The sequence below is a fragment of the Schistocerca piceifrons genome, chromosome 3, assembly GCF_021461385.2.
Source record: "Schistocerca piceifrons isolate TAMUIC-IGC-003096 chromosome 3, iqSchPice1.1, whole genome shotgun sequence".
Classification (NCBI taxonomy): domain Eukaryota; kingdom Metazoa; phylum Arthropoda; class Insecta; order Orthoptera; family Acrididae; genus Schistocerca; species Schistocerca piceifrons.
Genome location: NC_060140.1, coordinates 263,718,311 through 263,745,414, shown reverse-complemented (window position 1 = coordinate 263,745,414; position 27,104 = coordinate 263,718,311). Strand labels below are relative to the sequence as shown.

General features: G+C 46.4%; 9 non-coding genes across 9 annotated transcripts; 2 read left to right on the top strand and 7 right to left on the bottom strand.

Moving 5' to 3' along the window:
• Positions 1 to 139: 139 nt before the first annotated feature.
• On the bottom strand, positions 140 to 211 carry Trnac-gca. Its single transcript has one exon. It is a non-coding gene; the product is annotated as a tRNA-Cys (tRNA).
• Positions 212 to 530: 319 nt separating this feature from the next.
• Positions 531 to 602, bottom strand: Trnaw-cca. Its single transcript has one exon. It is a non-coding gene; the product is annotated as a tRNA-Trp (tRNA).
• A 118-nt stretch (positions 603 to 720) lies between these two features.
• On the top strand, positions 721 to 792 carry Trnaa-cgc. The gene has a single exon. It is a non-coding gene; the product is annotated as a tRNA-Ala (tRNA).
• Positions 793 to 1,068: 276 nt separating this feature from the next.
• Trnac-gca lies at positions 1,069 to 1,140 on the bottom strand. Its single transcript has one exon. It is a non-coding gene; the product is annotated as a tRNA-Cys (tRNA).
• Positions 1,141 to 16,149: 15,009 nt separating this feature from the next.
• On the bottom strand, positions 16,150 to 16,221 carry Trnac-gca. The gene has a single exon. It is a non-coding gene; the product is annotated as a tRNA-Cys (tRNA).
• A 319-nt stretch (positions 16,222 to 16,540) lies between these two features.
• Trnaw-cca lies at positions 16,541 to 16,612 on the bottom strand. The gene has a single exon. It is a non-coding gene; the product is annotated as a tRNA-Trp (tRNA).
• A 5,956-nt stretch (positions 16,613 to 22,568) lies between these two features.
• Trnac-gca lies at positions 22,569 to 22,640 on the bottom strand. The gene has a single exon. It is a non-coding gene; the product is annotated as a tRNA-Cys (tRNA).
• A 319-nt stretch (positions 22,641 to 22,959) lies between these two features.
• On the bottom strand, positions 22,960 to 23,031 carry Trnaw-cca. The gene has a single exon. It is a non-coding gene; the product is annotated as a tRNA-Trp (tRNA).
• A 118-nt stretch (positions 23,032 to 23,149) lies between these two features.
• Positions 23,150 to 23,221, top strand: Trnaa-cgc. Its single transcript has one exon. It is a non-coding gene; the product is annotated as a tRNA-Ala (tRNA).
• Positions 23,222 to 27,104: the final 3,883 nt, after the last annotated feature.

Sequence of the window (27,104 nt, the reverse complement as noted above, 5' to 3'; positions counted from 1 at the left end):
CAAGACCCTGGGCTGCGATCCCCCCCCATTGAAATGTTGCTCCAAAGCCTTCGGTATGGCGTGCAGGGTGCATCTCAAACATGTATTTGCAACTCACCGCGACAATCGTCATTTGTTTTTTCGAGATACTGAAAAATGAAGGGGGCACCCGGGATTGAACCGGGGACCTCTCGATCTGCAGTCGAATGCTCTACGACTGAGCTATACCCCCTTTCACGATCTTTGCGTTCCCATAACTTAAGGAAAAATATTATACTCTGCCTGGCTAAAGACGTCTAATCGAGCAAAATATTGCGTAATCATTATCTCTCAGTTATATATTAGCGTTAAACGATATAAATATCAAAAATACTAGACACTTCGCGCCTGGAGAAAGTGCGAGTCGGCGCCTTCACCTTAATGTCAGAACGCGAAAATTGCACTAGTAGCTTTTTTTCAAGCAAGTTCTGTTCGTCCGTTCTCCGTAATCGTTTGGTATCTGATTAAACTGACATACTCGCCTATGGCTTTCGTAAACGAAAATTTCATTGTGACCCCGACGTGATTTGAACACGCAACCTTCTGATCTGGAGTCAGACGCGCTACCGTTGAGCCACGGAGTCGACGCTGCTTAGGTCTTGTCATGAATAGGTTCCTCTTACACTTACTGTACCGTTCAAACCTAAGAAATAATGACAGTAGGATCCACGAGACACTCGTCCCGGATGTACTTGCTCTGGCGGGGGTGTAACTCAGTGGTAGAGTGTCTGCTTCGCATGCACAAAGTCCTGGGTTCAAATCCCACCTCCTCCAATTTTTGTTTCTCCGTGCAGCAGTACATGAAAACTTTTGCCTATCACCATATTCTACAAAATTCAGTGTACAAGATTCTTCCCCCAAGCAAGTGGATTTCGTACAGTTCGACCTCATGGCGGGAGGACGATGACCTGCAAGACCCTGGGCTGCGATCCCCCCCCATTGAAATGTTGCTCCAAAGCCTTCGGTATGGCGTGCAGGGTGCATCTCAAACATGTATTTGCAACTCACCGCGACAATCGTCATTTGTTTTTTCGAGATACTGAAAAATGAAGGGGGCACCCGGGATTGAACCGGGGACCTCTCGATCTGCAGTCGAATGCTCTACGACTGAGCTATACCCCCTTTCACGATCTTTGCGTTCCCATAACTTAAGGAAAAATATTATACTCTGCCTGGCTAAAGACGTCTAATCGAGCAAAATATTGCGTAATCATTATCTCTCAGTTATATATTAGCGTTAAACGATATAAATATCAAAAATACTAGACACTTCGCGCCTGGAGAAAGTGCGAGTCGGCGCCTTCACCTTAATGTCAGAACGCGAAAATTGCACTAGTAGCTTTTTTTCAAGCAAGTTCTGTTCGTCCGTTCTCCGTAATCGTTTGGTATCTGATTAAGCTGACATACTCGCCTATGGCTTTCGTAAACGAAAATTTCATTGTGACCCCGACGTGATTTGAACACGCAACCTTCTGATCTGGAGTCAGTCGCGCTACCGTTGCGCCAGTTCCGCTTTAGACGCCGTGCAGTGTGGACGTGCCTAGTCTTCCGCTCCGCCGTAGCGTTACGTATAGTGGACTATCGTTTTTGTTTACGTGTTGTGTTGCAACTTCTGTGAGTGTTTCTCCGTCGTTGTTTCGTACCTTGTGTTACTTTCTGTCCTTATTTCAGTGTTTTTTTGTGTAGCGGTTTCGACCGCATATTTTGAAAATGTCGTCCCAGGTTATTCCTCGTCAGGCTACAGTTAGTTTTGCTTTTGACAAGTCAACCCGCCATGTGCAACCTAGTTCTCTTGAGATTCATGATTGGTTGGTAGATACCTTTGGTGTTCATTCGGATCAGGTGCACACTGCTTATTTTGATACCGAACTGTATGTTTTCTTTGTTAAGTTTATGGACCCACTTCAGGTTGATAAAATTCTTTCTAAATATGGTCATCAAGTTCTCTTTCGGCATCGGGATGATTCTGTAAGTACCGTTCTGCTTTCCAATGCTTCCATCACGTATACCAATGTTCGTGTTTACAACCTTCCACCGGAGGTGGATAATGTCTATCTTAAGGAGGGTCTACAGAAGTATGGTGATGTAAAGAGCATTCGCCTTGAACGCTGGTCAAGCCAACATCGCCTGCAATGTTACAGTGGTATTCGTTCAGTCGAAATGCACGTTAATCAGAATATTCCATCTCACCTGCAGATCGGTGGATATCGTGTCCATGTAACATATAGTGGTCAGGTTGGCACCTGCTTTTTGTGCAATGAAAGTGGTCACGTGCGTACCGACTGTCCGCGGAGAGTTTTTGTTTTAAAAAATTCTCTCGAACAGCGTCGCAAGTTAACGGTCGCTGACCTCGTTGCAGGTGGTTCTGCTCTTGGTGTAGCACAGTCCAGTGGTAGTAGCGCCCCTCCACAGGTTTTGCGCACCCCTGATACAGAATTTCCTCCTTTGCGTGCTAAATCTGATGTTGTTCCGTCTGTCCCTCAGGTGGGTGTGCCACTTTTGAATAATAAGAGGCGTCGCCCACACGATGGAAATAGTACGGATGAGGATCTCCCTGAGATGCCCCAGTCCGAGCGACCGGCATCCTCCGAGCCACTGTGTACTGTAGCTGCTCCCTGCCCTCCTGAGGTAGCGGTTCCGGTGGCGGCTGCTGGCGCCCCTCCGGCCTCCGACGCAGCTTCTCTCGAGTCGGGTCGTCGGTCGGGCCTGTTGGCGCCGTCTTCCGAACCGACTTCGATGTCACAACAAGTGGAGCCGCGACAACTTCCTGCTTCGCTGCCCCATACCTCTGCCAGCGGAGCTGCTCCGCTTCCTTCCAACTCTGCGGCCTCGGACCTTCCTGCTCACGTTTCGCCTCCGTGCAGTCCATGTTTGCCGGAAGCTAGTGCAGGTGTTGACCATTCCGTTTTGTCGGATGTTTCCCCCGCGACCCCGGATCCCGCATGTGGACCGGCGCGGGTGGTGTCGGATACAGAACTTGACCCTCCTACGTCACCGGCGGCTGAAGTTTCCTTGCCCGTCAGCCGACGCAAGTTACGCGTTCAGCCGAACGTTAATGCTGTTCGTAAAAAACCGAAACGTAAGGGATCCGCGGAACGGGGTAGCAGTCCCCCTCCCTCGGATGCCTCTGTCACCCCTGCTATGGACTGTGACGCTGGTGCGTCGGTGTAGGTGATTTGTTTTCTCGCTTTTCTCTCTATGGTTCAAGCATACACCTTTCTCACCTTAAATGTTAACCGTATTGAGTCCGACGTTCGCATTGCCTCTTTGCGGCAGTTTATTTACGACGCCTGTGCGGACGTAGTGTTTTTGCAGGAAGTGTTGTTTTCTGATCTCTCTCTACCTGGATTTCAAACTGTTTTTAATGTCGCGCCGGAATATTCAACAGGAACTGCTCTTTTCTTTCGAGAGGGCATTCCTATTACTGACATTGAATTCCTTGACTCTGGCCGTGGGATTGGTTGTCGTCTTTTTGACCTCCGCCTCGTTGTTTTGTATGCCCCCTCTGGTTCAGGTCACACTGTGGCTCGATCGCGCTTTTATAAAGAAGAGCTTATTTATCTTTTGCGCCAGAGTCCTCGGAGTCTCCTGCTCGGAGGCGATTTTAATTGTGTTTTACGCCCTGCAGACCAGTCCCCCAATTTTAATTATTGCCGTGATTTACATGACTTAGTTCGTACGATGCATCTGCGTGATGTTTGGGAACACAAATATCCAACCCTGGTGAAATATACGTTTTTTACCGCGTCCTCATGCAGTAGACTCGACAGATTCTATTTATCTGATTTTTTATGTGATAAAATTCTTTCTGTCGATGTTATTCCTACTAGTTTTTCTGACCATTGTGCTTTTACTGCAACTGTAAATCTTAGTCGCCAACCTGCAACACTTTATCGTTCCCAGTGGATGTTAAATGTTTCCCACCTTGCCGACAGTGCTATGGATGATGTTATAAGTGGCGTGTGGGAGCGATGTCTTCGCTCTGTCCCGCGATACCCCTCCTTGCTGGTTTGGTGGACTGCGTTTGCCAAGCCCAAGATTCGTCAGACTTTGATTTTCTACTGTGCTGCTAGGACGCGTGATTTTAAGAACACGTATGAATATTACTACTCTGTCCTGCGTGAACTATATGACGCGGCGGGTACCTCTCCACTGCGGATCCCTGATGTTCGTCGTATTAAAGCCAAGCTCTTGAGCCTTAAACGACGACAGATGGATGGTCTGCGAGTTAAGTCGAAACCTCACTCTCTTGTTGAAGGTGAACTGACATCCTTGTACCACCTGCTACGGCATCAGACTCGTCGTCGTCGCTCCTTCATCTCTTCTCTTACGGTGGATGATGGGCGACAGCTTATTGCACAGGAGGAAATGGTTCGTGCTCTTCATCAGTATTACACTAGTCTATATTCTGCCGATGATTCTGGTGAGTCTCTTTCGGATGATGTCTTTGGGGATCTAACTGCGACGATCGCGCCTGACGCGAACGGCGAATTTCTCCGGGAGTTCCAGGTAGATGATGTTTTCGATTTTATTGCTCGCTCTCCGTCCAGTAAATCGCCGGGTCCAGACGGCCTGCCTAAAGAATTTTATCTCCGTTTTTGGCCTCTTTTGGGTGGCATTTTTACGCAGATTTTAAATGAGATTGTCAGGGGGATGGATGTGCCTGCCGATTTTAAAGTAGGGAAAATTGTTTTAATCCCGAAGTCCTCTGGTCGTTTATCTGCTGCCAATCTTCGTCCGCTCACATTGCTGAATTTTGACTATAAGACAGCTGCTAGAGCGCTCAATAGCCGGTTGTCTTCTCTGCTTCGGGGTGTGATTGGTGTACATCAATGTTGTTTTCATGATAGATCTATTCTGACACCAGTAGCCGAATATCGGGATGTTGTCTCGGTTGTGGCGGTTACAAACGTACATTGTGCCTTTGCCTTCCTTGATTTTTATAAGGCTTTTGATCACGTCAGTCATGTGTTTTTAGATCGTGTTTTAGGTACAATAGGTTTTAACGCTTCATCACGTGGTGTTCTTGGCAATTTGTATAGGGGAATAACAGCTCGGGTGTCAGTCAATGGGCAGCTGACGCCGCCCATTGCTATCCGCCGCGGAGTGCCTCAGGGTAGTCCGCTCTCTATGTCTTTATTCGTATTGTCCGTGGAACCGCTGCTTCGGACTATTGCTCTCAAGCTTCAGGGTATGTCCCTCTCTGGTGGGAAGCTCTCTGTTAAGGCATATGCGGATGATGTCGTTGTTCTCCTCCGTCAACGTGATGATATCCCGTTGTTGAAAGGGGCGGTTGATGCATACTGTCGTGTCTCTGGAGCGCGTCTCAATCAGGGTAAATGTAAGTTCCTTGATATTCGAGGATTTCGCGATGCTGACGTCCCTTGGGCCACTTTTGTCGATCGCCATACGTCCTTGGGGATTATCATTGATCGGTGTCCTCTAAAAATGGCGGCTCTCAATTGGAAATCTGTCACCGAGAAGATACAGGGGGCTCTGATGGTCCATGAGCAGCGATCTGCTACCATTTTGCAAAAAGTCAGAATTTTAGACACCTACGTTCTATGTAAAGCTTATTATGTTGCTCAGCTGTTCCCACTTCCCATGATGGTGGCGAAAAGGTTGCGCCAATTGTCTAGCAGGTTTATATGGAAGGGCCATCTATTCAAGTTACGTTACGAGGTAATGACGAAACCGCGTCTCTCCGGAGGCTTGGGCCTCTCTGACATTACTCGCAAGGCGTCTGCTTTGTACGTCCGCCGAACGACTCTAATTGTTACGCAAGAAGTGACTTCAATTACATCCAGGCTTTTTACTGTTGTGCGTCCGGCGAGCCTTGCTCCACCTGTCGATGTCGGACGCCTAAATTTTAAGTTGAAACACATTCGGGAATTTTACATTGCGGTGAGTTACCTCGGTGACGTCTTCTTGCGGCGACCGGTGCCAACGACCAAGGGCGTGATTGCCCGCTGGGAGGGGCTGGCCGGTCCCAATCCAATAGAACTGGCGTCTCCATCTGTGTCCTGGAGGAACGTCTGGAAGAACGTTAGTCTGCCGATCCACTCTATGGCCGTGGCGTCCACGTGGTATAGGGTAATAAATAATTTGGTTCCCACCAATGTACGACTGCACCGTATTGGTCTTTCTGACACGGACACCTGTACTCGGTGTGGTCTCCTGGATACCCTTGAACATCGATTCACCTGCTGTGGGCACCTTGCTAATTGGCGTTGGCTCAGGAAACAACTTGCTTTTGTCACTAGGTCTGCTGAAGCCGCTTATACTATTGACATCATCGTCCGGCCCGATTCTTCCTTTTTTCCGCGGACGAAGCTCCATACCGTCATGTGGTTGATTGGCCATTTCGTACATTTTGTCAACAGTTGTCATGAAGAGGATGGACACCTAGCGTTTCGGCAGTACATGCTTACTGCTTACTGGCAGCGCTTGCGATTGCCAGGCCTCCGAGATGATTTTGCCAATATGCTTAGCCTGACATTTGAAAGAGAGGGTGTTGGCTAAGGTCACCTGTGTGAGCCATTTTCTTTTATACTGTTTCTGAATTTGCCGCCTTTATGTATAAAAAAAAAAAAAAAAAAAAAAAAAAAAAAGGGGTATGATTCCTGCTTAGGGTGCAGGAGGTCCCGGGTTCAAATCCCGGACGAGCCCTAGCGTTTTGTGCAAACTGATCGCACGTCAGTGGCTGAGTCAGCGCAAAAAGGTCGCCGTCAATATCAAATGAATTTCTTATTCGATGTGAGCAATTGACACTCTGGTCCGACGCGTGAAGGCGATTACGAAGGTTTCGGGTACAGATGGTAGCGGATGCATGTTAGTAAGTCTTGAAAAAAAAAAAAAAAAAAAAAAAAAAAAAAAGTGGTAGAGTGTCTGCTTCGCATGCAGAAAGTCCTGGGTTCAAATCCCAGCTCCTCCAATTTTTGTTTCTCCGTGCAGCAGTACATGAAAACTTTTGCCTATCACCATATTCTACAAAATTCAGTGTACAAGATTCTTCCCCCAAGCAAGTGGATTTCGTACAGTTCGACCTCATGGCGGGAGGACGATGACCTGCAAGACCCTGGGCTGCGATCCCCCCCCATTGAAATGTTGCTCCAAAGCCTTCGGTATGGCGTGCAGGGTGCATCTCAAACATGTATTTGCAACTCACCGCGACAATCGTCATTTGTTTTTTCGAGATACTGAAAAATGAAGGGGGCACCCGGGATTGAACCGGGGACCTCTCGATCTGCAGTCGAATGCTCTACGACTTTTTTTTTTTTTTTTTTTTTAAGGTTTCCTTACATATCCATTTTATTGACCACAACCAATTCAACATAGTTGTTCAAACACATTTAACAACTTACTATAACAATACAATTCTCTTTCTCTACTGTACAGACTAGCAGACTATTTATAGTCCTTTTCATGCTTCACATTAGTAAATAGATCTTATACCTCAGATATAGCAACCCTCAAACCTAATACAAATGTATCAACTAGGAGGGTCAAGTGGATTTTTGTACAAATATTTTCTGTATTATACATATAATGTATATTTAAATAGTCACTGTTTCCAAAGTGATGACTCAGATTAACAAATGTATTGTTTACATAAATTGTGGGCTAGAAGAGGAACAAAAGAAAACTTCTGCTAAAACTGGTTCATAGACAAATGTGACATAAGCAACACTGGCAAATATAAGATTTGCATGTTTAAAGCCTTGAGGATTATTTCAAACAGTCAGAATTTCAAATCTGAACGATGACGTGAAGGACATTTTTTTAAGTCTTGTTGTCAAGTTAAGCAACTTTCAGTTTTATGTTAATCTCATGTGCTATATAGCAAATTTAAGATGTGAGATTGTGTGTGTGGTTCACAGCAGTAGCTGTACCTGCAAATGCTATTGTAGAAACATAGAAAAACACACACACACACACACACACACACACACACACACACACACACACACACACAAAATTACTGTTGTGAATTCACACACAAAATTTTGACATTGTGGAAAGAAATACAACAGTTCTTCCCCAACTAAGCACACAGAAGTCTCAAAAATACTCAAGTTCAGCATTTCAGTATCAACTGACAAGGTATAGCATTATAATCCTTTTGCACAGCTAAATAAGAATATTAACAACCAGCATAATTTTACTGAATTATTGCCAGTACTAATAAGGCCTTTAGTTTTACAGGTAAGAATTACACAGTAAAAATTTCACTGTAGCAATTCAAAAAGTTGAAACTGTGCTCTTCAGAGCTGCAGCGTAAAGTGAAAGCAGCTGTGTGGGAACTTCCTGTAAAAGCAATTTACTTACTGATTGCTAAAAGCCTGCTACCTTTAAAGTTCAGTTTTTTTATCGTTTTCAATTTTTTGTCCACACAGTTTTAAAAGACAATTTTTTATTATTAAAAGCACCACAGCCTAAAAATAGACACAAATAGCAAGTGTCCACTCTAGTATCTTATAATTAAGAAAACATAATAATCCAACTATATGACTTCAAAACTCTGAACACAATGCATACAATGGCATTAATTTTTTTAAGACATTTTTATGACTCAGATTTTTCTCACGAAAGAGAGATCAGAAATAGAAACAAGGAATGTACCTATATTGTCCAAGCTCTATGGTTTCCATAATTAATTCGGAAAACTTAGGAAGCTTCAGCAAATGACTCATCTAATTCTGAGGAGCAGAAAGGGGAGAGCAGTAGTGGCGCGCACGCACTACTGTATTGCTTGTCAATCTGTGACCTTTATCAGGTAAAGGTAATAGATAGGATGAGCTTGTTTTTTTAAGCATGACAGTGTCACTGAGATGCTCATTGAGTGTGCGGGCACCCCCCCCCCCCCCCACACACACACAAACTATATGTATATACATATGTACAATCACAGTAGCAAAATCATGTTTCTACACTAAAACTGTGCTATACGGAAAGCAATACAATATGTCTTTCACAAATACTCTATTAAACCGAAGTACTGGAGTTTCTTCAGTACTACAAAAAATTACAAGGCTACAATCCAACAGAACTCAATCATTACACAATTTGACTTAAGACTTAAATTGTGTAACAACTGTAGAATGTAAATTGGAAATTACATAGTTTTAAATAGCATAGTAATCTCTGCAGAATGTACACAAAATCTTCCACATTACAGTTAAATGTTGAATTATTTTGAAAGCTGCAGGTGCTTTTGCAGTGATTTACAATGAAATCAACTAAAGATTCTGTCATCATGTAAACATCCAAATAACTTACTAATTGCATTACACCTCGTTGATATGATTTAATATTCAGAAGCATATCATCTAATATAAAGGCGACATTTTTGGCCAATACTTGTCAAACACAATTAACATTTGGCCAAAAATGTTTTAACTAATTTCACCAAGGGCATTGAAGAAAAACACTTAATGTCATACATGATGAAGGATTACTGGGAAGTCACAATGCAGTCTAGGAAATTTATACGGGACTTCACCCTGAGGAATCAGATTGTGAAGCACTCTCTTCATGGTAGCTTTACAACCTTTTTTGAGTGGTGGCACTTCTATATAGAATTCATGAGCTAGATCTCCATCTTCATCAAAAAACATAGAACCCATCCTTGATAGTACCAAAATATTTGTGTAGGACTTGTTACTTTCTTCACTCTTCAGTGAGTTGTTCGGAGATATGCCACTGAAAGAATTCGAGGCTTTCTTTGTGGATTTCGAACTGTTAATACCCATTAGCAACAATAACAGTCCTGCCACGGCAGCAGCCACGAACTACATCTTCTATTCCAACAAAGCAAAAGCACTGTCTTTAACGATTAACGAATGCGTCACAGCATACACCTGCATTAATTCGCATACCTAACAACAAACAAATCACACTAAACACTCTGAAATTTTAACTGCTTTGGTGAAAGATTACAAATTCGCATCTTTGGTTAGCAACCGGATAAACACTATCGTTCTAGCTACACTCCCAGTTTGTTAATAATTTAAAAAAACCATACAAAACAAGCGCAGAAGATTACATAATCTGATTAGCTTTTAGTGCAGTGGACAGGAAGTAGTTCACGAGATAGCGCACAATGCAAATATGTCTCAAGGACAGACGTCCCATTACGTCAAAATATTCCACAATGCTTTTCAAATGGCGGCGTCCACACACAGTTCCGCTTTAGACGCCGTGCAGTGTGGACGTGCCTAGTCTTCCGCTCCGCCGTAGCGTTACGTATAGTGGACTATCGTTTTTGTTTACGTGTTGTGTTGCAACTTCTCTGAGTGTTTCTGCGTCGTTGTTTCGTACCTTGTGTTACTTTCTGTCCTTATTTCAGTGTTTTTTGTGTAGCGGTTTCGACCGCATATTTTGAAAATGTCGTCCCAGGTTATTCCTCGTCAGGCTACAGTTAGTTTTGCTTTTGACAAGTCAACCCGCCATGTGCAACCTAGTTCTCTTGAGATTCATGATTGGTTGGTAGATACTTTTGGTGTTCATTCGGATCACGTGCACACTGCTTATTTTGATACCGAACTGTATGTTTTCTTTGTTAAGTTTACGGACCCATTTCAGGTTGATAAAATTCTTTCTAAATATGGTCATCAAGTTCTCTTTCGGCATCGGGATGATTCTGTAAGTACCGTGCTGCTTTCCAATGCTTCCATCACGTATACCAATGTTCGTGTTTACAACCTTCCACCGGAGGTGGATAATGTCTATCTTAAGGAGGGTCTACAGAAGTATGGTGATGTAAAGAGCATTCGCCTTGAACGCTGGTCAAGCCAACATCGCCTGCAATGTTACAGTGGTATTCGTTCAGTCGAAATGCACGTTAAGCAGAATATTCCATCTCACCTGCAGATCGGTGGATATCGTGTCCATGTAACATATAGTGGTCAGGTGGGCACCTGTTTTTTTGTGCAATGAAAGTGGTCACGTGCGTACCGACTGTCCGCGGAGAGTTTTTGTTTTAAAAAATTCTCTCGAACAGCGTCGCAAGTTAACGGTCGCTGACCTCGTTGCAGGTGGTTCTGCTCTTGGTGTAGCACAGTCCAGTGGTAGTAGCGCCCCTCCACAGGTTTTGCGCACCCCTGATACAGAATTTCCTCCTTTGCGTGCTAAATCTGATGTTGTTCCGTCTGTCCCTCAGGTGGGTGTGCCACTTTTGAATAATAAGAGGCGTCGCCCACACGATGGAAATAGTACGGATGAGGATCTCCCTGAGATGCCCCAGTCCGAGCGACCGGCATCCTCCGAGCCACTGTGTACTGTAGCTGCTCCCTGCCCTCCTGAGGTAGCGGTTCCGGTGGCGGCTGCTGGCGCCCCTCCGGCCTCCGACGCAGCTTCTCTCGAGTCGGGTCGTCGGTCGGGCCTGTTGGCGCCGTCTTCCGAACCGACTTCGATGTCACAACAAGTGGAGCCGCGACAACTTCCTGCTTCGCTGCCCCATACCTCTGCCAGCGGAGCTGCTTCGCTTCCTTCCAACTCTGCGGCCTCGGACCTTCCTGCTCACGTTTCGCCTCCGTGCAGTCCATGTTTGCCGGAAGCTAGTGCAGGTGTTGACCATTCCGTTTTGTCGGATGTTTCCCCCGCGACCCCGGATCCCGCATGTGGACCGGCGCGGGTGGTGTCGGATACAGAACTTGACCCTCCTACGTCACCGGCGGCTGAAGTTTCCTTGCCCGTCAGCCGACGCAAGTTACGCGTTCAGCCGAACGTTAATGCTGTTCGTAAAAAACCGAAACGTAAGGGATCCGCGGAACGGGGTAGCAGTCCCCCTCCCTCGGATGCCTCTGTCACCCCTGCTATGGACTGTGACGCTGGTGCGTCGGTGTAGGTGATTTGTTTTCTCGCTTTTCTCTCTATGGTTCAAGCATACACCTTTCTTACCTTAAATGTTAACCGTATTGAGTCCGACGTTCGCATTGTCTCTTTGCGGCAGTTTATTTACGACGCCTGTGCGGACGTAGTGTTTTTGCAGGAAGTGTTGTTTTCTGATCTCTCTCTACCTGGATTTCAAACTGTTTTTAATGTCGCGCCGGAATATTCAACAGGAACTGCTCTTTTCTTTCGAGAGGGCATTCCTATTACTGACATTGAATTCCTTGACTCTGGCCGTGGGATTGGTTGTCGTCTTTTTGATCTCCGCCTCGTTGTTTTGTATGCCCCCTCTGGTTCGGGTCACACTGTGGCTCGATCGCGCTTTTATAAAGAAGAGCTTATTTATCTTTTGCGCCAGAGTCCTCGGAGTCTCCTGCTCGGAGGCGATTTTAATTGTGTTTTACGCCCTGCAGACCAGTCCCCCAATTTTAATTATTGCCGTGATTTACATGACTTAGTTCGTACGATGCATCTGCGTGATGTTTGGGAACACAAATATCCAACCCTGGTGAAATATACGTTTTTTACCGCGTCCTCATGCAGTAGACTCGACAGATTCTATTTATCTGATTTTTTATGTGATAAAATTCTTTCTGTCGATGTTATTCCTACTAGTTTTTCTGACCATTGTGCTTTTACTGCAACTGTAAATCTTAGTCGCCAACCCGCAAAACTTTATCGTTCCCAGTGGATGTTAAATGTTTCCCACCTTGCCGACAGTGCTATGGATGATGTTATAAGTGGCGTGTGGGAGCGATGTCTTCGCTCTGTCCCGCGATACCCCTCCTTGCTGGTTTGGTGGACTGCGTTTGCCAAGCCCAAGATTCGTCAGACTTTGATTTTCTACTGTGCTGCTAGGACCCGTGATTTTAAGAACCCGTATGAATATTACTACTCTGTCCTGCGTGAACTATATGACGCGGCGGGTACCTCTCCACTGCGGATCCATGATGTTCGTCGTATTAAAGCCAAGCTCTTGAGCCTTAAACGACGACAGATGGATGGTCTGCGAGTTAAGTCGAAACCTCACTCTCTTGTTGAAGGTGAACTGACATCCTTGTACCACCTGCTACGGCATCAGACTCGTCGTCGTCGCTCCTTCATCTCTTCTCTTACGGTGGATGATGGGCGACAGCTTATTGCACAGGAGGAAATGGTTCGTGCTCTTCATCAGTATTACACTAGTCTATATTCTGCCGATGATTCTGGTGAGTCTCTTTCGGATGATGTCTTTGGGGATCTAACTGCGACGATCGCGCCTGACGCGAACGGCGAATTTCTCCGGGAGTTCCAGGTAGATGATGTTTTCGATTTTATTGCTCGCTCTCCGTCCAGTAAATCGCCGGGTCCAGACGGCCTGCCTAAAGAATTTTATCTCCGTTTTTGGCCTCTTTTGGGTGGCATTTTTATGCAGATTTTAAATGAGATTGTCAGGGGGATGGATGTGCCTGCCGATTTTAAAGTAGGGAAAATTGTTTTAATCCCGAAGTCCTCTGGTCGTTTATCTGCTGCCAATCTTCGTCCGCTCACATTGCTGAATTTTGACTATAAGACAGCTGCTAGAGCGCTCAATAGCCGGTTGTCTTCTCTGCTTCGGGGTGTGATTGGTGCACATCAATGTTGTTTTCATGATAGATCTATTCTGACACCAGTAGCCGAATATCGGGATGTTGTCTCGGTTGCGGCGGTTACAAACGTACATTGTGCCTTTGCCTTCCTTGATTTTTATAAGGCTTTTGATCACGTCAGTCATGTGTTTTTAGATCGTGTTTTAGGTACAATAGGTTTTAACGCTTCATCACGTGGTGTTCTTGGCAATTTGTATAGGGGAATAACAGCTCGGGTGTCAGTCAATGGGCAGCTGACGCCGCCCATTGCTATCCGCCGCGGAGTGCCTCAGGGTAGTCCGCTCTCTATGTCTTTATTCGTATTGTCCCTGGAACCGCTGCTTCGGACTATTGCTCTCAAGCTTCAGGGTATGTCCCTCTCTGGTGGGAAGCTCTCTGTTAAGGCATATGTGGATGATGTCGTTGTTCTCCTCCGTCAACGTGATGATATCCCGTTGTTGAAAGGGGCGGTTGATGCATACTGTCGTGTCTCTGGAGCGCGTCTCAATCAGGGTAAATGTAAGTTCCTTGATATTCGAGGATTTCGCGATGCTGACGTCCCTTGGGCCACTTTTGTCGATCGCCATACGTCCTTGGGGATTATCATTGATCGGTGTCCTCTAAAAATGGCGGCTCTCAATTGGAAATCTGTCACCGAGAAGATACAGGGGGCTCTGATGGTCCATGAGCAGCGCTCTGCTACCATTTTGCAAAAAGTCAGAATTTTAGACACCTACGTTCTATGTAAAGCTTATTATGTTGCTCAGCTGTTCCCACTTCCCATGATGGTGGCGAAAAGGTTGCGCCAATTGTCTAGCAGGTTTATATGGAAGGGCCATCTATTCAAGTTACGTTACGAGGAAATGACGAAACCGCGTCTCTCCGGAGGCTTGGGCCTCTCTGACATTACTCGCAAGGCGTCTGCTTTGTACGTCCGCCGAACGACTCTAATTGTTACGCAAGAAGTGACTTCAATTACATCCAGGCTTTTTACTGTTGTGCGTCCGGCGAGCCTTGCTCCACCTGTCGATGTCGGACGCCTAAATTTTAAGTTGAAACACATTCGGGAATTTTACATTGCGGTGAGTTACCTCGGTGACGTCTTCTTGCGGCGACCGGTGCCAACGACCAAGGGCTTGATTGCCCGCTGGGAGGGGCTGGCCGGTCCCAATCCAATAGAACTGGCGTCTCCATCTGTGTCCTGGAGGAACGTCTGGAAGAACGTTAGTCTGCCGATCCACTCTATGGCCGTGGCGTCCACGTGGTATAGGGTAATAAATAATTTGGTTCCCACCAATGTACGACTGCACCGTATTGGTCTTTCTGACACGGACACCTGTACTCGGTGTGGTCTCCTGGATACCCTTGAACATCGATTCACCTGCTGTGGGCACCTTGCTAATTGGCGTTGGCTCAGGAAACAACTTGCTTTTGTCACTAGGTCTGCTGAAGCCGCTTATACTATTGACATCATCGTCCGGCCCGATTCTTCCTTTTTTCCGCGGACGAAGCTCCATACCGTCATGTGGTTGATTGGCCATTTCGTACATTTTGTCAACAGTTGTCATGAAGAGGATGGACACCTAGCGTTTCGGCAGTACATGCTTACTGCTTACTGGCAGCGCTTGCGATTGCCAGGCCTCCGAGATGATTTTGCCAATATGCTTAGCCTGACATTTGAAAGAGAGGGTGTTGGCTAAGGTCACCTGTGTGAGCCATTTTCTTTTATATTGTTTCTGGATTTGCCGCCTTTATATATGTTTCTTCTCTACACCAGGACTGAAGTTTTCGTGTTTTAATCTTTATTTCAGTCAGCAGTCTACATTATATAGTCATGTTTTCGGATTTTAATTTCAGTACTGTAAAAAAAAAAAAAAAAAAAAAAAAAGGGGTATGATTCCTGCTTCGGGTGCAGGAGGTCCCGGGTTCAAATCCCGGACGAGCCCTTGCGTTTTGTACAACGGTGTGGCAACAAATCGCATGGCGGCGGCTGTTTCGCGCATTTCCAGGCCTCCAAGTCAGCGCTAAAATCCGACAACCAGTTCTGAAACCGTTTCATGTTTCATTTGAGCCATGTGCACCCTGCTGATGGAACGTTTGATTTAAATGGTCACAGTAGAGATCGTAGCAAGTGTCTTGCTGAGTGCGACGAAAACGGCTTTCCGCCCGCAATCCAACCGGGGACCTTCTGCGTGTTAGGCACGGCGCCTGGGCTCGGCGGCAGCTGCTGCTCTTTCTGTCCTTACGAGATACCGTCGATTCGCGCAGTTCTTAAAAAAAAAAAAAAAAAAAAAAAAAGTGGTAGAGTGTCTGCTTCGCATGCAGAAAGTCCTGGGTTCAAATCCCAGCTCCTCCAATTTTTGTTTCTCCGTGCAGCAGTACATGAAAACTTTTGCCTATCACCATATTCTACAAAATTCAGTGTACAAGATTCTTCCCCCAAGCAAGTGGATTTCGTACAGTTCGACCTCATGGCGGGAGGACGATGACCTGCAAGACCCTGGGCTGCGATACCCCCCCATTGAAATGTTGCTCCAAAGCCTTCGGTATGGCGTGCAGGGTGCATCTCAAACATGTATTTGCAACTCACCGCGACAATCGTCATTTGTTTTTTCGAGATACTGAAAAATGAAGGGGGCACCCGGGATTGAACCGGGGACCTCTCGATCTGCAGTCGAATGCTCTACGACTGAGCTATACCCCCTTTCACGATCTTTGCGTTCCCATAACTTAAGGAAAAATATTATACTCTGCCTGGCTAAAGACGTCTAATCGAGCAAAATATTGCGTAATCATTATCTCTCAGTTATATATTAGCGTTAAACGATATAAATATCAAAAATACTAGACACTTCGCGCCTGGAGAAAGTGCGAGTCGGCGCCTTCACCTTAATGTCAGAACGCGAAAATTGCACTAGTAGCTTTTTTTCAAGCAAGTTCTGTTCGTCCGTTCTCCGTAATCGTTTGGTATCTGATTAAACTGACATACTCGCCTATGGCTTTCGTAAACGAAAATTTCATTGTGACCCCGACGTGATTTGAACACGCAACCTTCTGATCTGGAGTCAGACGCGCTACCGTTGCGCCACGGAGTCGACGCTGCTTAGGTCTTGTCATGAATAGGTTCCTCGAACACTTACTGTACCGTTCAAACCTAAGAAATAATGACAGTAGGATCCACGAGACACTCGTCCCGGATGTACTTGCTCTGGCGGGGGTGTAATTCAGTGGTAGTTCCGCTTTCGACGCCGTGCAGTGTGGACGTGCCTAGTCTTCCGCTCCGCCGTAGCGTTACGTATAGTGGACTATCGTTTTTGTTACGTGTTGTGTTGCAACTTCTGAGAGTATTTCTCCGTCGTTGTTTCGTACCTTGTGTTACTTTCTGTCCTTATTTCAGTGTTTTTTGTGTAGCGGTTTCGACCGCATATTTTGAAAATGTCGTCCCAGGTTATTCCTCGTCAGGCTACAGTTAGTTTTGCTTTTGACAAGTCAACCCGCCATGTGCAACCTAGTTCTCTTGAGATTCATGATTGGTTGGTAGATACCTTTGGTGTTCATTCGGATCAGGTGCACACTGCTTATTTTGATACCGAACTGTATGTTTTCTTTGTTAAGTTTATGGACCCACTTCAGGTTGATAAAATTCTTTCTAAATATGGTCATCAAGTTCTCTTTCGGCATCGGGATGATTCTGTAAGTACCGTGCTGCTTTCCAATGCTTCCATCACGTATACCAATGTTCGTGTTTACAACCTTCCACCGGAGGTGGATAATGTCTATCTTAAGGAGGGTCTACAGAAGTATGGTGATGTAAAGAGCATTCGCCTTGAACGCTGGTCAAGCCAACATCGCCTGCAATGTTACAGTGGTATTCGTTCAGTCGAAATGCACGTTAAGCAGAATATTCCATCTCACCTGCAGATCGGTGGATATCGTGTCCATGTAACATATAGTGGTCAGGTTGGCACCTGTTTTTTGTGCAATGAAAGTGGTCACGTGCGTACCGACTGTCCGCGGAGAGTTTTTGTTTTAAAAAATTCTCTCGAACAGCGTCGCAAGTTAACGGTCGCTGACCTCGTTGCAGGTGGTTCTGCTCTTGGTGTAGCACAGTCCCGTGGTAGTAGCGCCCCGCCACAGGTTTTGCGCACCCCTGATACAGAATTTCCTCCTTTGCGTGCTAAATCTGATGTTGTTCCGTCTGTCCCTCAGGTGGGTGTGCCACTTTTGAATACTAAGAGGCGTCGCCCACACGATGGAAATAGTACGGATGAGGATCTCCCTGAGATGCCCCAGTCCGAGCGACCGGCATCCTCCGAGCCACTGTGTACTGTAGCTGCTCCCTGCCCTCCTGAGGTAGCGGTTCCGGTGGCGGCTGCTGGCGCCCCTCCGGCCTCCGACGCAGCTTCTCTCGAGTCGGGTCGTCGGTCGGGCCTGTTGGCGCCGTCTTCCGAACCGACTACGATGTCACAACAAGTGGAGCCGCGACAACTTCCTGCTTCGCTGCGCCATACCTCTGCCAGCGGAGCTGCTCCGCTTCCTTCCAACTCTGCGGCCTCGGACCTTCCTGCTCACGTTTCGCCTCCATGCAGTCCATGTTTGCCGGAAGCTAGTGCAGGTGTTGACCATTCCGTTTTGTCGGATGTTTCCCCCGCGACCCCGGATCCCGCATGTGGACCGGCGCGGGTGGTGTCGGATACAGAACTTGACCCTCCTACGTCACCGGCGGCTGAAGTTTCCTTGCCCGTCAGTCGACGCAAGTTACGCGTTCAGCCGAACGTTAATGCTGTTCGTAAAAAACCGAAACGTAAGGGATCCGCGGAACGGGGTAGCAGTCCCCCTCCCTCGGATGCCTCCGTCACCCCTGCTATGGACTGTGACGCTGGTGCGTCGGTGTAGGTGATTTGTTTTCTCGCTTTTCTCTCTATGGTTCAAGCATACACCTTTCTTACCTTAAATGTTAACCGTATTGAGTCCGACGTTCGCATTGCCTCTTTGCGGCAGTTTATTTACGACGCCTGTGCGGACGTAGTGTTTTTGCAGGAAGTGTTGTTTTCTGATCTCTCTCTACCTGGATTTCAAACTGTTTTTAATGTCGCGCCGGAATATTCAACAGGAACTGCTCTTTTCTTTCGAGAGGGCATTCCTATTACTGACATTGAATTCCTTGACTCTGGCCGTGGGATTGGTTGTCGTCTTTTTGATCTCCGCCTCGTTGTTTTGTATGCCCGCTCTGGTTCGGGTCACACTGTGGCTCGATCGCGCTTTTATAAAGAAGAGCTTATTTATCTTTTGCGCCAGAGTCCTCGGAGTCTCCTGCTCGGAGGCGATTTTAATTGTGTTTTACGCCCTGCAGACCAGTCCCCCAATTTTAATTACTGCCGTGATTTACATGACTTAGTTCGTACGATGCATCTGCGTGATGTTTGGGAACACAAATATCCAACCCTGGTGAAATATACGTTTTTTACCGCGTCCTCATGCAGTAGACTCGACAGATTCTATTTATCTGATTTTTTATGTGATAAAATTCTTTCTGTCGATGTTATTCCTACTAGTTTTTCTGACCATTGTGCTTTTACTGCAACTGTAAATCTTAGTCGCCAACCTGCAAAACTTTATCGTTCCCAGTGGATGTTAAATGTTTCCCACCTTGCCGACAGTGCTATGGATGATGTTATAAGTGGCGTGTGGGAGCGATGTCTTCGCTCTGTCCCGCGATACCCCTCCTTGCTGGTTTGGTGGACTGCGTTTGCCAAGCCCAAGATTCGTCAGACTTTGATTTTCTACTGTGCTGCTAGGACGCGTGATTTTAAGAACACGTATGAATATTACTACTCTGTCCTGCGTGAACTATATGACGCGGCGGGTACCTCTCCACTGCGGATCCATGATGTTCGTCGTATTAAAGCCAAGCTCTTGAGCCTTAAACGACGACAGATGGATGGTCTGCGAGTTAAGTCGAAACCTCACTCTCTTGTTGAAGGTGAACTGACATCCTTGTACCACCTGCTACGGCATCAGACTCGTCGTCGTCGCTCCTTCATCTCTTCTCTTACGGTGGATGATGGGCGACAGCTTATTGCACAGGAGGAAATGGTTCGTGCTCTTCATCAGTATTACACTAGTCTATATTCTGCCGATGATTCTGGTGAGTCTCTTTCGGATGATGTCTTTGGGGATCTAACTGCGACGATCGCGCCTGACGCGAACGGCGAATTTCTCCGGGAGTTCCAGGTAGATGATGTTTTCGATTTTATTGCTCGCTCTCCGTCCAGTAAATCGCCGGGTCCAGACGGCCTGCCTAAAGAATTTTATCTCCGTTTTTGGCCTCTTTTGGGTGGCATTTTTACGCAGATTTTAAATGAGATTGTCAGGGGGATGGATGTGCCTGCCGATTTTAAAGTAGGGAAAATTGTTTTAATCCCGAAGTCCTCTGTTCGTTTATCTGCTGCCAATCTTCGTCCGCTCACATTGCTGAATTTTGACTATAAGACAGCTGCTAGAGCGCTCAATAGCCGGTTGTCTTCTCTGCTTCGGGGTGTGATTGGTGCACATCAATGTTGTTTTCATGATAGATCTATTCTGACACCAGTAGCCGAATATCGGGATGTTGTCTCGGTTGCGGCGGTTACAAACGTACATTGTGCCTTTGCCTTCCTTGATTTTTATAAGGCTTTTGATCACGTCAGTCATGTGTTTTTAGATCGTGTTTTAGGTACAATAGGTTTTAACGCTTCATCACGTGGTGTTCTTGGCAATTTGTATAGGGGAATAACAGCTCGGGTGTCAGTCAATGGGCAGCTGACGCCGCCCATTGCTATCCGCCGCGGAGTGCCTCAGGGTAGTCCGCTCTCTATGTCTTTATTCGTATTGTCCCTGGAACCGCTGCTTCGGACTATTGCTCTCAAGCTTCAGGGTATGTCCCTCTCTGGTGGGAAGCTCTCTGTTAAGGCATATGCGGATGATGTCGTTGTTCTCCTCCGTCAACGTGATGATATCCCGTTGTTGAAAGGGGCGGTTGATGCATACTGTCGTGTCTCTGGAGCGCGTCTCAATCAGGGTAAATGTAAGTTCCTTGATATTCGAGGATTTCGCGATGCTGACGTCCCTTGGGCCACTTTTGTCGATCGCCATACGTCCTTGGGGATTATCATTGATCGGTGTCCTCTAAAAATGGCGGCTCTCAATTGGAAATCTGTCACCGAGAAGATACAGGGGGCTCTGATGGTCCATGAGCAGCGCTCTGCTACCATTTTGCAAAAAGTCCGAATTTTAGACACCTACGTCCTATGTAAAGCTTATTATGTTGCTCAGCTGTTCCCACTTCCCATGATGGTGGCGAAAAGGTTGCGCCAATTGTCTAGCAGGTTTATATGGAAGGGCCATCTATTCAAGTTACGTTACGAGGTAATGACGAAACCGCGTCTCTCCGGAGGCTTGGGCCTCTCTGACATTACTCGCAAGGCGTCTGCTTTGTACGTCCGCCGAACGACTCTAATTGTTACGCAAGAAGTGACTTCAATTACATCCAGGCTTTTTACTGTTGTGCGTCCGGCGAGCCTTGCTCCACCTGTCGATGTCGGACGCCTAAATTTTAAGTTGAAACACATTCGGGAATTTTACATTGCGGTGAGTTACCTCGGTGACGTCTTCTTGCGGCGACCGGTGCCAACGACCAAGAGCTTGATTGCCCGCTGGGAGGGGCTGGCCAGTCCCAATCCAATAGAACTGGCGTCTCCATCCGTGTCCTGGAGGAACGTCTGGAAGAACGTTAGTCTGCCGATCCACTCTATGGCCGTGGCGTCCACGTGGTATAGGGTAATAAATAATTTGGTTCCCACCAACGTACGACTGCACCGTATTGGTCTTTCTGACACGGACACCTGTACTCGGTGTGGTCTCCTGGATACCCTTGAACATCGATTCACCTGCTGTGGGCACCTTGCTAATTGGCGTTGGCTCAGGAAACAACTGGCTTTTGTCACTAGGTCTGCTGAAGCCGCTTATACTATTGACATCATCGTCCGGCCCGATTCTTCCTTTTTTCCGCGGACGAAGCTCCATACCGTCATGTGGTTGATTGGCCATTTCGTACATTTTGTCAACAGTTGTCATGAAGAGGATGGACACCTAGCGTTTCGGCAGTACATGCTTACTGCTTACTGGCAGCGCTTGCGATTGCCAGGCCTCCGCGATGATTTTGCCAATATGCTTAGCCTGACATTTGAAAGAGAGGGTGTTGGCTAAGGTCACCTGTGTGAGCCATTTTCTTTTATACTGTTTCTGAATTTGCCGCCTTTATGTATGTTTCTTCTCTACACCAGGACTGAAGTTTTCGTTTTTTTTTAACCTTTATTTCAGTAAGCAGTCTACATTATATAGTCATGTTTTAGGATTTTAATTTCAGTACTGCACTTCTTTTGAAGTGGCTGTGTGGTGGATATTCTTTAATATTTTTTTCAATAGATATATTCGTTTCGAGTGGTAGAGTGTCTGCTTCAAAAAAAAAAAAAAAAAAAAAAAAAGTGGGTTGAGGCGAAAAAAAGAAAAAAAAAAAAAAAAAAAAAAGTTGGGAGAGCGTTAGACTGAAGATCTAAACGTCCCTGGTTCGATCCCGGGTTTCGGCAGGTATTCATTTTGATGCGACGCCAATGGAATTACTCTGCGTTTAAAAAAAAAAAAAAAAAAAAAAAAAAAAAAAAAAAAAAAAAAAAAAAGTGGTAGAGTGTCTGCTTCGCATGCAGAAAGTCCTGGGTTCAAATCCCAGCTCCTCCAATTTTTGTTTCTCCGTGCAGCAGTACATGAAAACTTTTGCCTATCACCATATTCTACAAAATTCAGTGTACAAGATTCTTCCCCCAAGCAAGTGGATTTCGTACAGTTCGACCTCATGGCGGGAGGACGATGACCTGCAAGACCCTGGGCTGCGATCCCCCCCCATTGAAATGTTGCTCCAAAGCCTTCGGTATGGCGTGCAGGGTGCATCTCAAACATGTATTTGCAACTCACCGCGACAATCGTCATTTGTTTTTTCGAGATACTGAAAAATGAAGGGGGCACCCGGGATTGAACCGGGGACCTCTCGATCTGCAGTCGAATGCTCTACGACTGAGCTATACCCCCTTTCACGATCTTTGCGTTCCCATAACTTAAGGAAAAATATTATACTCTGCCTGGCTAAAGACGTCTAATCGAGCAAAATATTGCGTAATCATTATCTCTCAGTTATATATTAGCGTTAAACGATATAAATATCAAAAATACTAGACACTTCGCGCCTGGAGAAAGTGCGAGTCGGCGCCTTCACCTTAATGTCAGAACGCGAAAATTGCACTAGTAGCTTTTTTTCAAGCAAGTTCTGTTCGTCCGTTCTCCGTAATCGTTTGGTATCTGATTAAACTGACATACTCGCCTATGGCTTTCGTAAACGAAAATTTCATTGTGACCCCGACGTGATTTGAACACGCAACCTTCTGATCTGGAGTCAGACGCGCTACCGTTGCGCCACGGAGTCGACGCTGCTTAGGTCTTGTCATGAATAGGTTCCTCGAACACTTACTGTACCGTTCAAACCTAAGAAATAATGACAGTAGGATCCACGAGACACTCGTCCCGGATGTACTTGCTCTGGCGGGGGTGTAACTCAGTGGTAGAGTGTCTGCTTCGCATGCAGAAAGTCCTGGGTTCAAATCCCAGCTCCTCCAATTTTTGTTTCTCCGTGCAGCAGTACATGAAAACTTTTGCCTATCACCATATTCTACAAAATTCAGTGTACAAGATTCTTCCCCCAAGCAAGTGGATTTCGTACAGTTCGACCTCATGGCGGGAGGACGATGACCTGCAAGACCCTGGGCTGCGATCCCCCCCCATTGAAATGTTGCTCCAAAGCCTTCGGTATGGCGTGCAGGGTGCATCTCAAACATGTATTTGCAACTCACCGCGACAATCGTCATTTGTTTTTTCGAGATACTGAAAAATGAAGGGGGCACCCGGGATTGAACCGGGGACCTCTCGATCTGCAGTCGAATGCTCTACGACTTTTTTTTTTTTTTTTTTTTTTTTTTACAGCATTCTTTTAAGTCCAAAGGGAACACACACAGACACACACACACACACACACACACACACACACACACACACACACACACACACAGACACACACACACACACACTTAAATAAAAAGAAGATATAATTGGTTTCTAATGCAAACAGCAAAGGGTGGATTTTTACCTCAATTTTGATATACTGGGAGTGCATAATAAATTCATATTTTTTTTCATTGTGTAAAGTTAGAGGTGACAGTGAGATTCAGGCCTGCGGAAGCAAAGTGGGCAGGGGTCGAAGCCCGAGGCCTGGCCACGATGACTCCACCGTCCTGTTTCCGAAAGGCACCTGTACAAGGGCGTAGTATTATCCCCTACTGTCTCGGTTCGTGGTCGCTCGTTTGTTTTTCTTGAGCGCCCTAAAGGTCCACGAAAACTTCAGTCCTGGATGTAGAGAAGAAACATACACCAAGGCGGTAAATCCCGAAACAGTATAAAAGAAAATGGCTCACACAGGTGTCCTTAGCCAACACCCTCTCTTTCAAATGTCAGGCTAAGCATATTTGCAAAATCATCACGGAGGCCTGGCAATCGTAAGCGCTGCCAGTAAGCAGTAAGCATGTACTGCCGAAACGCTAGGTGTCCATCGTCTTCATGACAACTGATGACAAAATGTACGAAATGTCCAATCAACCACATGACTGTATGGAGCTTCGTTCGCGGAAAAAAGGAGGAATCGGGCCGGACGATGATGTCAATAGTATAAGCGGCTTCAGCAGACCTAGTGACAAAAGCAAGTTGTTTCCTGAGCCAACGCCAATTGGCAAGGTGCCCACAGCAGGTGAATCGATGTTCAAGGGTATCCAGGAGACCACACCGAGTACAGGTGTCCGTGTCAGAAAGACCAATACGGTGCAGTCGTACATTGGTGGGAACCAAATTATTTATTACCCTATACCACGTGGACGCCACGGCCATAGAGTGTATCGGCAGACTAACATTCTTCCAGACGTTCCTCCAGGACACAGATGGAGACGCCAGTTCTATTGGATTGGGACCGGCCAGCCCCTCCCAGCGGGCAATCAAGCCCTTGGTCGTTGTCACCGGTCGCCGCAAGAAGACGTCACCGAGGTAACTCACCGCAATGTAAAACTCCCGAATGTGTTTCAGCTTAATATTTAGGCGTCCGACATCGACAGGTGGAGCAAGGCTCGCCGGACGCACAACAGTAAAAAGCCTGGATGTAATTGAAGTCACTTCTTGCGTAACAATTAGAGTCGTTCGGCGGACGTACAAAGCAGACGCCTTGCGAGTAATGTCAGAGAGGCCCAAGCCTCCGGAGATACGCGGTTTCGTCATAACCTCGTAACGTAACTTGAATAGATGGCCCTTCCATATAAACCTGCTAGACAATTGGCGCAACCTTTTCGCCACCATCATGGGAAGTGGGAACAGCTGAGCAACATAATAAGCTTTACATAGAACGTAGGTGTCTAAAATTCTGACTTTTTGCAAAATGGTAGCAGAGCGCTGCTCATGGACCATCAGAGCCCCCTGTATCTTCTCGGTGACAGATTTCCAATTGAGAGCCGCCATTTTTAGAGGACACCGATCAATGATAATCCCCAAGGACGTATGGCGATCGACAAAAGTGGCCCAAGGGACATCAGCATCGCGAAATCCTCGAATATCAAGGAACTTACATTTACCCTGATTGAGACGCGCTCCAGAGACACGACAGTATGCATCAACTGCCCCTTTCAACAACCGGATATCATCACGTTGACGGAGGAGAACAACGACATCATCCGCATATGCCTTAACAGAGAGCTTCCCACCAGAGAGGGACATACCCTGAAGCTTGAGAGCAATAGTCCGAAGCAGCGGTTCCAGGGACAATACGAATAAAGACATAGAGAGCGGACTACCCTGAGGCACTCCGCGGCGGATAGCAATGGGCGGCGTCAGCTGCCCATTGACTGACACCCGAGCTGTTATTCCCCTATACAAATTGCCAAGAACACCACGTGATGAAGCGTTAAAACCTATTGTACCTAAAACATGATCTAAAAACACATGACTGACGTGATCAAAAGCCTTGTAAAAATCAAGGAAGGCAAAGGCACAATGTACGTTTGTAACCGCCGCAACCGAGACAACATCCCGATATTCGGCTACTGGTGTCAGAATAGATCTATCATGAAAACAACATTGATGTGCACCAATCACACCCCGAAGCAGAGAAGACAACCGGCTATTGAGCGCTCTAGCAGCTGTCTTGTAGTCAAAGTTCAGCAATGTGAGCGGACGAAGATTGGCAGCAGATAAACGACCAGAGGACTTCGGAATTAAAACAATTTTCCCTACTTTAAAATCGGCAGGCACATCCACCCCCCTGACAATCTCATTTAAAATCTGCGTAAAAATGCCACCCAAAAGAGGCCAAAAACGGAGATAAAATTCTTTAGGCAGGCCGTCTGGACCCGGCGATTTACTGGACGGAGAGCGAGCAATAAAATCGAAAACATCATCTACCTGGAACTCCCGGAGAAATTCGCCGTTCGCGTCAGGCGCGATCGTCGCAGTTAGATCCCCAAGGACATCATCCGAAAGAGACTCACCAGAATCATCGGCAGAATATAGACTAGTATAATACTGATGAAGAGCACGAACCATTTCCTCCTGTGCAATAAGCTGTCGTCCATCATCCACCGTAAGAGAAGAGATGAAGGAGCGACGACGACGAGTCTGATGCCGTAGCAGGTGGTACAAGGATGTCAGTTCACCTTCAACAAGAGAGTGAGGTTTCGACTTAACTCGCAGACCATCCATCTGTCGTCGTTTAAGGCTCAAGAGCTTGGCTTTAATACGACGAACATCATGGATCCGCAGAGGGGAGGTACCCGCCGCGTCATATAGTTCACGCAGGACAGAGTAGTAATATTCATACGTGTTCTTAAAATCACGCGCCCTTGCAGCACAGTAACAAATCAAAGTCTGACGAATCTTCGGCTTGGCAAACGCAGTCCACCAAACCAGCAAGGAGGGGTATCGCGGGACAGAGCGAAGACATCGCTCCCACACGCCACTTATAACATCATCCATAGCACTGTCGGCAAGGTGGGAAACATTTAACATCCACTGGGAACGATAAAGTTTTGCAGGTTGGTGACTAAGATTTACAGTTGCAGTAAAAGCACAATGGTCAGAAAAACTAGTAGGAATAACATCGACAGAAAGAATTTTATCACATAAAAAATCAGATAAATAGAATCTGTCGAGTCTACTGCATGAGGACCCGGTAAAAAACGTATATTTCACCAGGGTTGGATATTTGTGTTCCCAAACATCACGCAGATGCATCGTACGAACTAAGTCATGTAAATCACGGCAATAATTAAAATTGGGGGACTGGTCTGCAGGGCGTAAAACACAATTAAAATCGCCTCCGAGCAGGAGACTCCGAGGACTCTGGCGCAAAAGATAAATAAGCTCTTCTTTATAAAAGCGCGATCGAGCCACAGTGTGACCCGAACCAGAGGG